Source organism: Gasterosteus aculeatus, chromosome 6, assembly GCF_964276395.1.
Source record: "Gasterosteus aculeatus chromosome 6, fGasAcu3.hap1.1, whole genome shotgun sequence".
In the NCBI taxonomy this organism is placed as follows: domain Eukaryota; kingdom Metazoa; phylum Chordata; class Actinopteri; order Perciformes; family Gasterosteidae; genus Gasterosteus; species Gasterosteus aculeatus.
Window position 1 is genome coordinate 12,686,602 of NC_135693.1, and position 14,079 is coordinate 12,700,680.

A 14,079-nucleotide genomic window follows, 5' to 3' on the forward strand; every position below is an offset into this window, starting at 1 on the left:
CCTAAATGGAAGAAGGCCACAATAGATCCGTCAGTGTGTTGATCCCGAGCTGTGGGGGAGCAGTTAGAGACCTGTGTATATCTCACTGGCAAGCAAGAAATGTTCAAATTATACAACAAGAAAAATTCCGCGATGATAGCGCTAAGGAAACCTGCGCCTTACGCAGATTGGTAGGAGAAAAAAAAAATCCGAAGGGGTGTCAGGAAGAAGATAAGGGTCATCTCCACCGGCCATTCGCAGAGCAAAAAATAAATAAATCAGATCACGAGTTCAAAGCCACAGCATTGCGACATTGACTGCCGCCCCTTTTTTCCGAAATAAAAATGAGTGACTGCCAGAGCCGTGATTTCGCTCCCCCAGCTGCTTCTACCAGGGGGCCGGGTCGTCCTTGAGACTCTGTGATACAACGAGCCCCGTCCACCCGCTGCTGATACCCTGCTCTGCAACCATTGGAGTCGCCAGCCCCGCAGCCAGGAAGCTGAAAAGGACGCCAGTCCCTTCCTTTCCTTCAAAACACAGAGCAGTCCGTGTCGTGGGAGCAGCTGGCAGGAATTTGACCTCCGGACTGATGACGTTATGTGAATTTACCTTTTCAAGCAGACCTAATCCCGCCCCTTTCATTGATCACCTAGTATTTAAATGTATCTGGAAATAAGGCGTTTGGTAAAGTGCACACGCACGCTGGCTTTTGTCGTGTTTCTTTCTTTGTGTGATGGTTTATTTGCAGTAACTGATCTTTTCCCCCACTGTTCTTTTTTTTTTCCTTCTGTGAAACAAACAAATAAAAACTGAAGAAAAACCCTGTGTACGGGCACAGCATGAGTAGTGAGTGATTTTATCTGATGCACTGTGAGCTGAGCGGCCCTCCCTCTGGGCAGTTCAGCCTTGCCTGACTAGGAAGGGAGCGACGAGCTTGTGTGCTCTGCTGTGCGTGCGCTGTGCATGTCGGGAGGGGAGACATTGTTCCTTGACGTCACCGCTCGGCCCAGCCTGCCGCTGCTCTCAAACACGTCTTTGTTATTCTTCCAGTGGAGACCGGCCATCCGCAAAACACGGAGCCCCGCCCGCTGACCTGCTGGAGCGGGGCGCAGGTCGCAAAGGTTAAGGCGCACACACGCACGCACGCACGCACACAAGCACACACACACGTGTATTGTGGGAGGTGAAGTGTAAATCCAGTCAGGGCCAAACGAAGACTTTTACAGATCAATAAAACTTCTAACTGCGATCAATGCTTGTATCGCTACAATACTTATTTTATTGATGCATTTAATGATGATTATGTAAATATTATAATGGAATTGCGTGTAAATATTAACAGTACTATTAGTTTTATTAACAAAACTATATAAAAGTACAAATAAAAGTATATTCTATTATATCAAACGTGCTCTATCACATTATTATCATAATATTAATTTTATTTAGAGCTCAGTGTAGTTGATTATATGATTGACAGAACATGAACCAGAATCAATTGTCCTTGTATTATTTTTTTGTATAATTTTTTAAAAGACAAACAAGGGTAATTGGCCGGGATATTAATAACACATTTTTGTTGAAGCTCTTATATACTATATCTCAGCATAGTTGTTGCAAAGGATGTACAACGGCTTTTATTTTTATTTTATTTTTACCGCAGATGGGTTTTATAAGTGAAGGGTTCATTTGAACTACATTTTACCCCCCCCCGCCTTAAAAGCAAAATCACTAATGAAATGAACTATTGTGAAATGAACCAATCGCTCACCTCGCTGCTTTCATCACACAAAGCGTCGAACCGACACAGGACCAGACAATAGCCGGAGCGGCGGTCCGCTCCAGTGCGGAGCGCGTGTGCTCACACCTTTTACGCTCGGTGTCCTTCCGCGGGAAATCTAGGTCGCATTTTCTCCCCGACCGACGGCCGAGCACGTCTCTCTCTCTCTCTCTCGCTCTCTCTCTCTCTCTCGCTCTGTCTCTCTCTCTCTCTCTCTCTCTCTCTCTCTCTCTCTCTCTCTCTCTCTCTGTCTCTCTCTCTCTCTCTCTCTCCCCGGTAACTGAATAGCCAGTGTAATCTGACACTTCAACTTGCCTGCTCTACGGTAGTTGATTCAGTCAGTCAGTCAGTCACACCGTCTCCGGGGCTCTCGCGTCGTCTTTTGTGAAGTGGAGGCACACAGAGAGAGAGAGAGAGAGAGAGGGGGAGAGAGAAGGGAGAGATAGAGAGAGAGAGGGGAGAACCGTAAACACGAGGTTTTTTTGGGGGGGGGTGGCGGGGGGGGGGGAAGAGAAACGATACGCGGATTTGTCGCTGTGGTCCAAGCTCAGAGTAAGTTTCTCGCCCGGTTCTTGATTTATTTCTGTGTTTTGAATGTGCGGTGTGGCTCGCTTCAAGATGGGGACCTCTGCCCCCCCCCTCTGGACAGATACTACCTGCTCAACCACGGCGTGACCTCCGAGGAAAACCCACCCTCGGTGGCCGCGGATGAACCCGTGTCAAAGGGGCGGATTGTGTCGGCGCGAGCGGTTACCGGAGCGCGTCTCCCTCGGCGTCGGGTCCGGGCTCGTGCGTGCGCGCGCGTGTGTGTGTGTGTGTACGCGCGCCTGCTCTTCGCTTCTTTTCTGCCTGGTGTTAAACGAGTTTATCCGGAGCAAAAAGGGGTCAATGTGTCTGCACCATTGTTGCAAGATAGCTGCGCATGCACGGGCTTTTTTCTTGTTGTTTTCCTTTCCGAAGACACTAGATAGGAATGTGCGAGTAAATACCGCGCGCGCTTGCGCGTGTGGATGTGTGATCAGCTGATTTCTCGGTTCACGCTACACGCCCGTGAGGGCATGTCACCCGGCCACCAGTCAGCGGCGTGAGTGGCGCTTGTTGACTCCCTCGCCAGGATGTTATCGGCTACCTGTTGTAATGCAATTAGCGGCCACGTCCTTCCGCGGCTCCGCTGTCCGCTGGGCGCGCGATGCGTCGTTTGCCGCCTGATCGTGCTGAATTCGTGGATGTGGATATCCCCCCCTTACCGATCATTAGAGATCAGTGACTCCCCAGCGGGGGGTCATTGGGACCCCACAGAGGGGGGAGGGGTGGGCTCTCTGGTGAGCTGAGAAGTGTGTGTGTGTGTGTGTGTGTGTGTATGTAGTTGTTTTGTTTTAATGCTCTGTGAATATTTAATAATCAGACAATGCTCATGTTTGACTAGTCTCGACGTTCCCACTTTACATTATTTGCATGCACTGCAACCTTGACTGCCCCCCCCCCACCCTTCCTACCACCACCACAAATTAGTCCACACACATAGTTCCACGTCTGGGAAAAGAAACCCATCTGAACCCCCGACAGAGGCCAGCGGCACCACGTTGCCTCAGTCCTCCCGCAGGAGAGCGTGGTTTAAGCGGCTTGACTCAGCACAGACAGAGTCAAGCAGCCTCAAGATTGGCGGACCCCTCCCCATAAAAATTCCTCCCATCTGGATGGGAGGCCAGCGGGCCGGGGCAGAGCTCTGCTCTGTTGTAATCATGCAAACCTGCCACAGGACAGCTGAACTGGGATAATGGAGGGTTTATCCTTGTTGGTGACGTGCTGAAGTTTAAAGGGAGCGTGATTACGGAGCAAATCACTGCTCTCTTGGAGTTGTGAAGCTTTTTTTTGTTTGTTGTTGTTGTTGTTGCTATCTCGCTGACTGTGCTGCTATCCCGTTATCATGATGCAGGTGGGGTAACGAGTGTTTATAGGCCTCGCTGTCACTATCCACAGAAAATCAGTTAACAAATAAAAGCCCTCTTTCCTGAAAAGGTTTTGCAGGTTCTCAACGAAAAAGAGAAATATTCTTTACTGACTCCAGTCAGTATTTATTGCAGTATTGCATTGGATTGCAGGTGTTCATGTTATTGTGTCCACGCCCTGCATGTTGGTCCAAGAGCGCGTGTAAACAGATTTTTGGATGGCTGCAGCCTCCAGTGTCTCCCGCCTTGGTAATTTAAGTTGGTGATGTAATGAAATCTTTTCAGCAGCAACACTTTTTCAGCCGCAGCACATTAATTAGTGCTGTTTGACTTCTTTTTTTCTTTCTTTTTTTGTACTTCGCCTTCCAACAAACCGAAGCAGCATTAAGTCATCTGAGTACAGCACGAAAAAAGGAGGCCCGCTCGTTGGGACTCAGTTACCTGATGAATTGTGAAAGAAATAGGTCAAGGAATTAATGCCATCTGCAACTGTTTGAAACTTGGAAGTGTGTGTGTGTGTGTGTGTGTGTGTGTGTGTGTGTGTGTGTGTGTGTGTGTGTGTGTGTGTGTGTGTGTGAGCGAGAGAGGGAGTTTTCTTTCCTTCTGTTGTCCCTCCTGGGGCCTCTCTGCAACCAGCCAGCCAGGCTGTGAGACAAGAGGGAAGAGTGTCCAATTCCAGGCTAAAGACTCCAGTAGACTCGTGCTAAGATCAAATTTGGGCTGTTTTAAGGAAGTGCAGGTGGGTGCAAAAGCAAAGCATGCACGCCGATGTGTTTAATAAAGAGAAGGGAGGAGAGGGGGGTCCCGGGTGAAGCAAACGACTGATGCTGATTAGAAGTATCTATAGAAAAATAAAAATAAACAGTAATTACTCGCGTCTGAGTAATGAGCTTTTTGTTACTCAGCGAATCTTCGCCCGGCGTTCCACGTGTGTCGGGCGCAGCTGCAGCCGGCTGAGTGCCGCGAACCCAGAGAACGCTAATCAATGTTTTGACAGCCTGACATTTCGTCCGACCCGAGGTTGTTGCTGCTCGGAGGAGTGCTGTGAAATACTTGCGGGCGGTTTGGCGTGACGTAGATTGCTCGTAGGCTGGTGTCTCGGCCTCAGTCCCGACCAGAAGTCTTGTCTGTCTCTCCATCTGTCTCACTCGTGGTGCCGCTTTGGCAGTACTTTTCATATAGAGCCTTTTTTTGTTTGGTTTTCAAGGTGTCTATTTTGGTCTTTCTAATACGGGAAAAACTTTTTAGAAAACAGATTTTTCCGAATAATTGCTTCGAAGGATTCCAGCTCGACATCCTCACCTTTCCCTCGCAGTGAGACACTCGCTGCTTCCCAAACCTCCTTTGTTCTGAACTTCATCTAAAAGTTTAAGCTCACGATGAAATGACGCAGCCGGCACGCGTGCCTCATCCGACCTGACTGGCTGCGATGACATCAAGCGCCGGGACGAGAGGCCCTCAATGCCGCACGCCTGTCAGCGCCGTCCCTCGCACTGTGGTTTGGCTTGTGGCTGGCGAGTCAAGGCGACGCGCCGTAAATCTGTCCCGGAGCGTGGCGGTCAACCTCAGGAGTGGCAGCGAGCCGCATTGTTTTGGTTGATAAAGTGTAGCTGTGCTGCGTTCAGGTGTTCTAAAAATACAGTACCAGTCAAAGGGACGCACCTTCATATTGATTCGAATGAGATAAATGTATATTCCACTTCTCAAAAGTCTTCTACGACGAGTTTGTATGCGTTTTTCGGTTTTCTGTCACCGGCACGTATCTGTCACGTAAGTGCCACAACGCAGACAAAACATCGACCCGTGCTTCCGGAGACAGCCGTCACTTCAACCTTGAGCGCAGCCGACAACAGCGATACGCAGTCCTCTTAAGTGCTTTTTATTTTTCCTTCTTCTCCTTTTTTAATTTTTTTGTGGGACAAGAGAGGGAGAAAGTGAAGAGCGAAGTCGCTGGTTTCCCCCCTTGCCTGTCGCTGCCTCATGCATGTTTGATTTGATGTTTCTTTGAGAAAGTAGTGCGAGGGGGACGTCACGGAGGCCACGTCTCGTTCCCGTCCGTAGAGGGAGGGAGGGAGGGAGAGCGAGAGAGAGCGAGAGAGAGAGACGGGGGGCTCCTTGAATCATAAATGACACCCAGGCCTCACCGGGAACAATATGAGAGTCGCAGCCCGCACAGGAGGAACAAAATGTTCCCTCCATCCATCAATCCGTTCGCCCCGCCGCTGCCGCCTGCACTCAAGACTTCTCACCATCGCAAGCAATTACCCTCACTTTTAAAAAAATATTTATTTATTTATTCTTTGTACCGCTGATGAAATCCCTCTGCGGAGGCAGAGGGATTTCATGAGGCAGGCAGAGGGGGAGGGAAGGAGGGAGAAAACGGTAGCGATAAAGTAAAGGGATAGTATGTGTCTGAATGAGTGGCGTTGGCGTGTGTCTGTTTGGCTTGTAAATCCTGTTTAAGCTAAACAAACTCATTGTCCTCATCCTCCAAACTGCGCTCTGTCTCTCCCTCTGTGTGTGCTCCCCTCCCTCCCTCCCTCCCTCCCTCTCCTCCTCGTTCTCCCTGCCTCTCCTTTCCAGTTGTAAGTACAGTCACTAATTAGTCCCCTCTCCCTCTTCATGCTGGATCAGGGGGGGTTTTACGGGGCTTTTTTTTGTTTCTTTTCCGTCGTGTTCGCCTTTTTGTCCCTCCTGATACCCGGAGACACCGGGCCGCACGGTTCCACCTCCTGGAGGGTCCCCGCACCCTCACGCGGCAACAAAAAGTTGAGTCAATAGGTTTAAAAGATGTGTTTTCCTGCGAGAGCGATGCAACCCTGAATAGGATCTTCACGCGGTGTGAACTCGTTTCACGTCGCTCGCAGCCTGCAGCGAGTCTTTCCTCTGAAGACGATACGCCCCATGCTGTGTTTATAATATCGCTGGTGCTATAAACAGTCTCTTGTCTAGTCGGCACTGTTCCCTCTGACGGTGCTCGCCGGTGTTGGGTTTTTAATGCCGGAGGTTGCGTGGGAGACGGAGAGCGATGGCAGAGACTCTCCTGAAGGCGGTCGAATTCGCATCCCCGACCGCGGCCTCCGGGGGGAAGGGAGTAAATGAACGAGGATTTACTAATGCAAAGGGACGGCGGTTATTCTCGCGGGGCGTCTGCGAACCGCGTGAGCACCGACTCTCGGCTGAAACGAGGCTGAAATGTGGCGGATGTTGTGTGGAAGCTTTCATTCGTCTCTGCAGAGCACGGTGACGATTATGTTTCTGAAGGTGAGGTTTCACTTTTCAGGCGGGGAGGAAGGCCCTGCGCTAGGCGTTGATATTTCATCTGTGCTTTCATTGTGGCTGTTCCACAGAGCCCATCGGATCATATTGGCATACAATATTGAGCTCCAGTGCCCTACTTACAGTTTTTCAACACTTCTTTAGCGACAGAAGTCCGTTACTTCGTGCCGTGTGTTTGCCTGCTCGCTGCCCTCCTCCTCCTCCTCCTCCTCTTCGACGCTTTGGTCAGACGCTTTCCCAGGGTTCAAAGGCCCGGCGACCCTTTGATTCACCCCCCCCCTCCTGGGCGGCTCGGATAAAGGGCCACATTTTGAAATCTCTGTGTGGACACGGCAGCACCAGCAGCGAGAGACGAGGTCCCGGCGGAGACGGCGGGGATGTGACGAGGAGGGGAAACCAACGAGGAAGTCCACTTTATTAGCCGGCGATCGCGGCAATTTGTGACGTACGGTTGAGGGAACCATAACTGGCTTGGCCAGTATCGCAAACATTATCCGCAATCGCAACCGCAGATAGCCCATCTCCCTCGCTCATCCGTGGTCTATTAGGGGGGCAATGTGTTTCACCACTTTTGTCTAATCTCCCCGTGTTACAGGAGCGTCCCTCGCAGCAAAGCAAAGCCTCGCTGGAAGACGCCATTTATCATATCAGTAATGAGACCAGGCTAATCGTGTGTATTCCGGAGACAGCAATGATACACTGCTTGGAGCTTGCCAGGGATCGGCCTCTAAACAATGTTTATCATTGTCTCCCAGGGCTCTTTAATTATCTGGCAAACATTATTGACAAAACGGTCCCTGTGTTTTAAGATTTCTTTGGTCGCTATTCACAAATGTGCACCAGAGGGGAAGAAAGTTTAAAGGTTTTACACATTTAAGATGGTTACGTTTAGGATAATTACATACATTTATTTAGTTTTCATAATCCCCCAAATGGTTTATTTGTGTATCATTACATTTTGTGGAAATGAAAGAAGAGGAACGGTCCGTCTTGAAAGTATGTCTAACTGGCTCACTGCGTCTTTTGTTGAATCGCGCTCCATCCCTTCGAGTCTGACTGATAAAATCCTATCATCTACTGTGAGACGGATTGCTGGGAAATAGTGGCCAGACGTTCATAGTTCCCAGATGATGAATCTGAAGTCTTTGGTGGTCTCCTGGCTTCTCTTTTCCAGCCTTTGCGAGGGACCAGCTTTTTTGGTTTTGATTAAAATGTCTCAAGTCGTAATGTCTCTGACGACTTTTTATGTCCAAACGTGAGGTCAAAATGTGTTAATGTGCTAAGTGCTAATTAGCAGATGTCAACATGCTAAAGCTCGATGGTAAACACGGTACAAACACGGTGTTATTATGTCTCGCCTGGAAAGTTTATTCTGAAATAATTTACGTTAAAAAAATCCGCCTCATTTGTGTGATGCATCTTTGTCGCAGCTCCTGTGTGTGTGTGTGTATGTGTGTGTGTGTGTGCGTGTGTGTCAGCTCCAGTCTCAACAACAACCCCTGATGCACGAGCAGCGCAAGAAGCCGTGTGTGCAGCCGTCCTGTTAACCTTAACCCCCCCCCAGCAGACTGGACGCCCAACGACATGTGTTGTCATTGTTTGAGATACACGTGAGGACGTCACATGTTTCATGTCTGAGTCAAATCTGCGGGGGGGGGGGGTGTTACTCAATATGTGTTGCTACAGTCTGAATGGAGAACCCGGCCCCCCTCGAGAGGTCAAATCAACATGATTGTATAACAAGAGCGGAGGTGTGTCTTATTGGTAGTTGATTGAAAGCACCTTTGCTGTGTGTGTGTGTGTGTGTGTGTGTGTGTGTGTGTGTGTGTGTGTGTGTGTGTGGGGGAGGGCAAAGAGGAGGTGGGGGTAGTAGCAGCAGCAGTGGTGGCTTGGGGTGAGGTCCTGCCCTGATTTTCTCTGGAATTCCTTTGTTTTTGGAAGCCAGAAAGGGGGAAACTGAATCCTGCGTACAGCCCGAGGGTCTCTGGCTGCACAGATCCCTCTGCTGCCAGCGCCGGGGCTTTAAAGGGTGGCTCTTGAAACAGCCACGGTGGTTTTCACCTTTCTACAGAAAAAAACAGGGAGGGGGAATAAAAATGGTGACCGCACCAGGCGAAGCACCTCTGACCCGGTGGGACTGGTGCTCCATTTGCCAGGGCTGCTGATACGGTGTGATGAATATGGGTTGAAAACACGAGCTTTCTTCATCTTAAAACTAACAAGAATAGTGTTTCATAGTGGCCTTCCTTTTGAGGATCATGGCGTGTTTCATGGCCACTGGAGGAACGTCGTCCGCTGCTTCTGCGAGCTTCCCTCCCCTTTCGCGGCTCATTAAGTTTGATAAACTTTTGGGGCGATGGCAACATTTTACAACTGTGTCTCCGCTCGCTCCGCGCCACAAGTTTTCCGTGACCAGATCCTTATCTGGTGGGCTGTCGCTTTAAGGAGCCAACTTCCACAAAGCAGAGCTTTCCCCTCCCGGGTGGTGAAGGGGGCTCTGTTGAGTGAGGGGAGGGGAGGGGAGGAGGAGGGGGAAGTAGGGGGGTGGGGGCAATTGAATAGCCTTGTCGGCCGCCCTATTGAGCCAGCCTCATTCTCCGCTGTCCCCTGAAACAGAGGGACTGGGCCCTGGAGGGGGCGGGGGAGCGGGTGAGGAAAGGGGAAGGGGAGAAGCGCTCGGAGGTGCGGTCACGTGACCAATGATGGTGTTCGTGCTGGTCGCTTTCAGGCTGTCACAGTGAATCTGGTTGACTTGTCACTGTGTAAATCATTACCGGGGCTAAAAGCCTCTCTATTGGATTGTGGTGGAAGAGGGGAGGCGGCAGGTTTTCTTTGTCCTTTCTTGACGATGATCATAATCAAGTTTGTTCCTGGCCATCCTGCTACGAGGCTATAATTAGCTCCCCTCTCCTCTTCCTCTTTTGTGTTGTTTTTTTTGTTGCTTTTGCGTGTTGCTCTTCAAAGCAAACGAAGAGTGGAAGAGGTCACGTGTTGAGTTGCGTGTAGAGGCATCAGTGGCTTCTGAACATCTTTAGTTTCATCTGCCTTTTTTTTCCTACTGTATATTCACACACTGGGGGGGTTGGTGTGTGTGTGTGTGTGTGTGTTTCTGCCTTGTGCAGACGTTCCCTATTCAGTCCGTGTGTGACTTAGAGAGCACTAATGGTGAGGGCTTTTTTCACGCCGTCCACCTTCTCATCTGTGCCCACCCGGTTTTTCTCGCTCCTCTCCCTCCCACCCTCCCCCTTGTCCTTTGGTGTGTGTGTGTGTGTGCCAGCAGCACTCGCGGCAGGAAGGACATCTGTCTCACAGTGTCCCCGATCTGATCCGGGGTCACGGAGAGTAGCAGCCGCCCGTCCAAATACAGCGCGAGACCATCCGAGAGCGCCATCTCTGTGTTTTTTGGTCTTCCTGTGTCTCTGTTTCTCTGTCATTAATTCACTTAGCGCACAGCTACACACACACACACACACACACACTAGGGCATGAAGCCATGGTCGCTGCAACGGAGCGTCCGCAGTTTGGACGGCGTCAAGCGGGGCGGAAACGTTGGTCTTAGCGGGCCGTTCATCAGCAGCGATGATGTGCAGATGATCTGAAAGGAGGATTTCTGACAGTTAAACTGGATCTTTGCGCCTGAGGGCAGCGCCATTAGCGACAAAACCAATGACAGGATGAATGAAAGGGTGTTAATTGCGGCTGTTCGGTTGTGTTAGAAGTGTAACTGTGGATTGACAGACAGACGCGCAGTGGCTGCCAAGTTTGATACTCTGCATACCTCCTCGAGTGTTTAGTGGCGGCGTATTGATCCCGCTCAGCGTTTTGACATCTATTGGTGCTGCAGTCGCTGCTTTTTCCCTCAAAAAACGGGTGAGCTCATGTCAAGTGACGAGGCTGGTAAATGCTCAGCAGAGATGTTCGTGGGAAAACAGCACATGTTTATCCCATTAGCTTCAAATCCAGTGCACTGTATCTTTTTCTATATATTCTACTTATCTGCCATTTGTTTCTGTTGATTAAGAAGATAATTAACTGGTTTGAGAAAGCTAATCCATCGCTCTACACGCACTATTGTTATCTCAACATACTGATGCAGTAGACCGCAGACGATAAAAACCTATCCTGGTTTATCGAAGGTGCTAAATCATCTGAGATTTGAGACCTACCTTTTAAAGTAAGAAACGACTAAATGAATATTGTCCATTCAGTTTACTAGCTAGCTAGCCTTTAAGTGCTAACGTCAGTTAATGACGTGCTAATGTAATGCTAACACCACTGGTCTTAGAGATGCAAAATGTAGGTGTATTTTAATTGAATGTTTAAAAACAATTAACTAGACAATCTAACAATACTGCACGAGGGGCTAAGAAGGGAAGCTACTCTGCGATTGGCCAGTCTGCGTTGAAGGGCGGGACCAGATTAGAAAGCCCAATCTTCTTGCCGATGGTTTCATGTGGGTCATATAGAGACATCAGTGTTTAATTGGGACTGTTTCATAGCCGATTCAAAGCTCCTCACAGTAACCTTAAATAACTTTATAGGCTCTTTAAGTTGAATTGATGGGCACCAAAGGCAGGGGAAGGAAACTTGAAAGGAAACCTCCGTAAATGTCTGGTTTGCTTTTAAAATTGGTCAGGGGAATAATACTCCGGCTGTCTCGTAGTTAAGAAGCTCAACACATGAAACTCTGACTATCCGCAATGTTTCGAACTGTAAGATGACATCCCCGTTCTTTATTCAAAGATCTGATTGGCTTTGTTGTTTACTGCAGTCCTTTCGTCCTCTGAAAGAAATCCCATGTAATATACCGCGCCACCAAACCACGCGGCGCTCCCTTAAACATAACCACGGTCCCCATAAGACGAAGCAGTTGACCCAATCGATAAACTCAAAGCCACAGGAATACGTTACAATGCTCCCGCGTCATCTGCTTTGAGCTCATCATCTAATGCGAGTCAGCACAGTCACAAAGCAAAAGGCGAGAACGTGTAATGAGTAGATTAGTCCCCTTCAGGACGCCTCTCCGCTTTCAAAAGCGATATCTTAACATCTAGTTTACATAGTATAAATCCACGAGATGGAAATCAGGGCCCAGATTAGAGAAATGACAGACGCGACTGTTATCTTTTGAAAGATGATCGACCTGTGACACTAAGTTGTCGGGAGCCCGAGCCCATCGTGATCTGAATGTAAATGCGTAGAGCGGTGAGATCGGAAATAGATGTTTACACAAAGGTCACAGCAAAGAGCTTACGTTACGAGCTCATGTACTGTACACATTCACTGTGCAGACCAGCGCTTCAGTGCCGCGGCTGCTGCTGGTTTACAACCTCACACAACCCCGCAGCCGATGTTCACTTTAGAGGAATTCAAAAAAGTCATCGCTGCAAATTTGAGATAACATTCATTAAGTAAATATTAGCTGGCTGGCTCTGTGCATGAATTCTGTTCCCTTCCAGTACCAAAGCCAGGGCTCACACTGCGCTTACAGTGTATTTATTACTCTTTAATAGCTTTGTGCTCAATAAGCGGCCATTCATCTTAATACATCTCATTTTGCACTGTCATAGGGTATTGCGTTACATCATAGTAATAGTCTCCCGCAAATGCTCCACAAATGCATTCATAGCGTCGTTCTTCTTGGCCCCATTATACTATACATTTACCCCCTTGACTTTTGTTTGATAGAATAATCCTTTAATCTAAAAAAAAAAAAAAAAAAGAAATCTGAAAATACGCACATTCAGCATATTAACATCATAAGAATGCTGACATTAGCATTTAGTTCAATGCGCTGCTGTGCGTCACCGCCTCAAAGAGCTGATGGCACGGCGATAAGCCGGGAGTCACGTTGCCTGTTAATTACCTCACCGTTAAGATCTGTTTTTCATTAAGCAGCTGATCATTCCGGCCCAGTATGGACGCAGGCACTTGTCTCTGACCGCGTTGATGAAGCTCTTCGAGCCAGAAGAAACCCTCTTTGTGTCTCTGCGCATGTTATGCAGCAGCTTGGGAAAGGGTGTTTTTTTTTACACCGATGACAGGCAAGGTCGGGCCAGCGAAACAGGACATTACGAGTGTGTGTGAGTGTGTGTGTGTGTGTGTGTGTGTGTGGGGGCGGGCGGGTGGGGTTGGGGTTGCTCATGGAGGAAGCGATGCAGTGAAAGTGAAAAGAGAGTACCACTGCGGAACATCCGCTACTCTGCTGCAAATGAAACCCGGGCCGAGCCGCCGCCGGTGGCGCGGCGCCCCGACGCTGATCACTGGCACGCCGTCGTGGCGGGGTAATTAGGAATACTCTCTCGTTCCTGCTGTCCCGCAGCTGCCGCGCTCATGTAGGGTGGGTGCGCGTGATGCTTGCGGGGGAACCTGAGGCTGTGCGGTTGTGGGAGCGGATGCCGCGGTGGTGGACGGATGAGCATTTTGCACAATGTAACACCAGCTGAGCGGTGGACTTTGACATAGAAGGATTTCTGCTGATCCCTTAAAGTCAGTAAACTCTAGCTGACTCTGGTGTGTGTGTGTGTGTGTGTGTGTGTGTGTGTGTGTGTGTGAGAAGCTCCACGTGCAGATGCAGTCCCGTGTGTAACCTTGTGGTTGTTTTTTAAAGGGTAACGTCAGTGTCACGGCTCCCTGTGAGTGTCGCCTGTGCACATCGCGTCCTGTGTGACTTTGACCAGTCAGATGGGTGGAGGCCGCTTTAAACCTGCTGTGCACACGAGGCAAAGAGAGACAGACAGACAGAAAAGACGCCGGTTGGCAGGCTGTTTTCCCCCCCTGTGATTTTAAACATTTTGAATTTTCCCATTAACCCTCATCACTCACAAGAAGACCTCAGCTGAAATGCCTCGTTTTACACTCACCGCCGTGAACAATTTAGCAATTTGCGCCGTTATTATCGTAATTTGCGTGAGGGGAAAACGGGGAGAGCACATTGTGTGCCCTTTGATTGAGTGGGATGTTTGAATCCGGGCCCTCCACCTTCAAGAGAGATTTGATACTTGAGGGGTTGAAGTGTTTTTGATGGAAACTCCATTAATGATTGATAACCGGAGGAGAGCGGTTAAAAATCTCCTTGCTCCAGCTCCATCA

The 14,079-nt window shown here is 49.2% G+C and overlaps 1 protein-coding gene across 6 annotated transcripts in view; it reads left to right on the forward strand.

The window, feature by feature from the left end:
• The first annotated feature begins 2,006 nt into the window (after positions 1–2,006).
• Positions 2,007–14,079, forward strand: part of zmiz1a (zinc finger, MIZ-type containing 1a) — an 83,435-nt gene continuing 71,362 nt past the window's right edge. For 4 of the 6 annotated variants that reach the window (XM_040177720.2, XM_040177725.2, XM_040177723.2 and 1 more), the window contains exon 1: positions 2,009–2,311. The gene's annotated coding sequence lies outside the window, so the exon portion shown is untranslated. Of the gene's footprint in view, positions 2,312–14,079 lie in introns of all 6 variants that reach the window. The other 2 variants (XM_040177724.2, XM_078104462.1) reach the window with 1 other exon arrangement.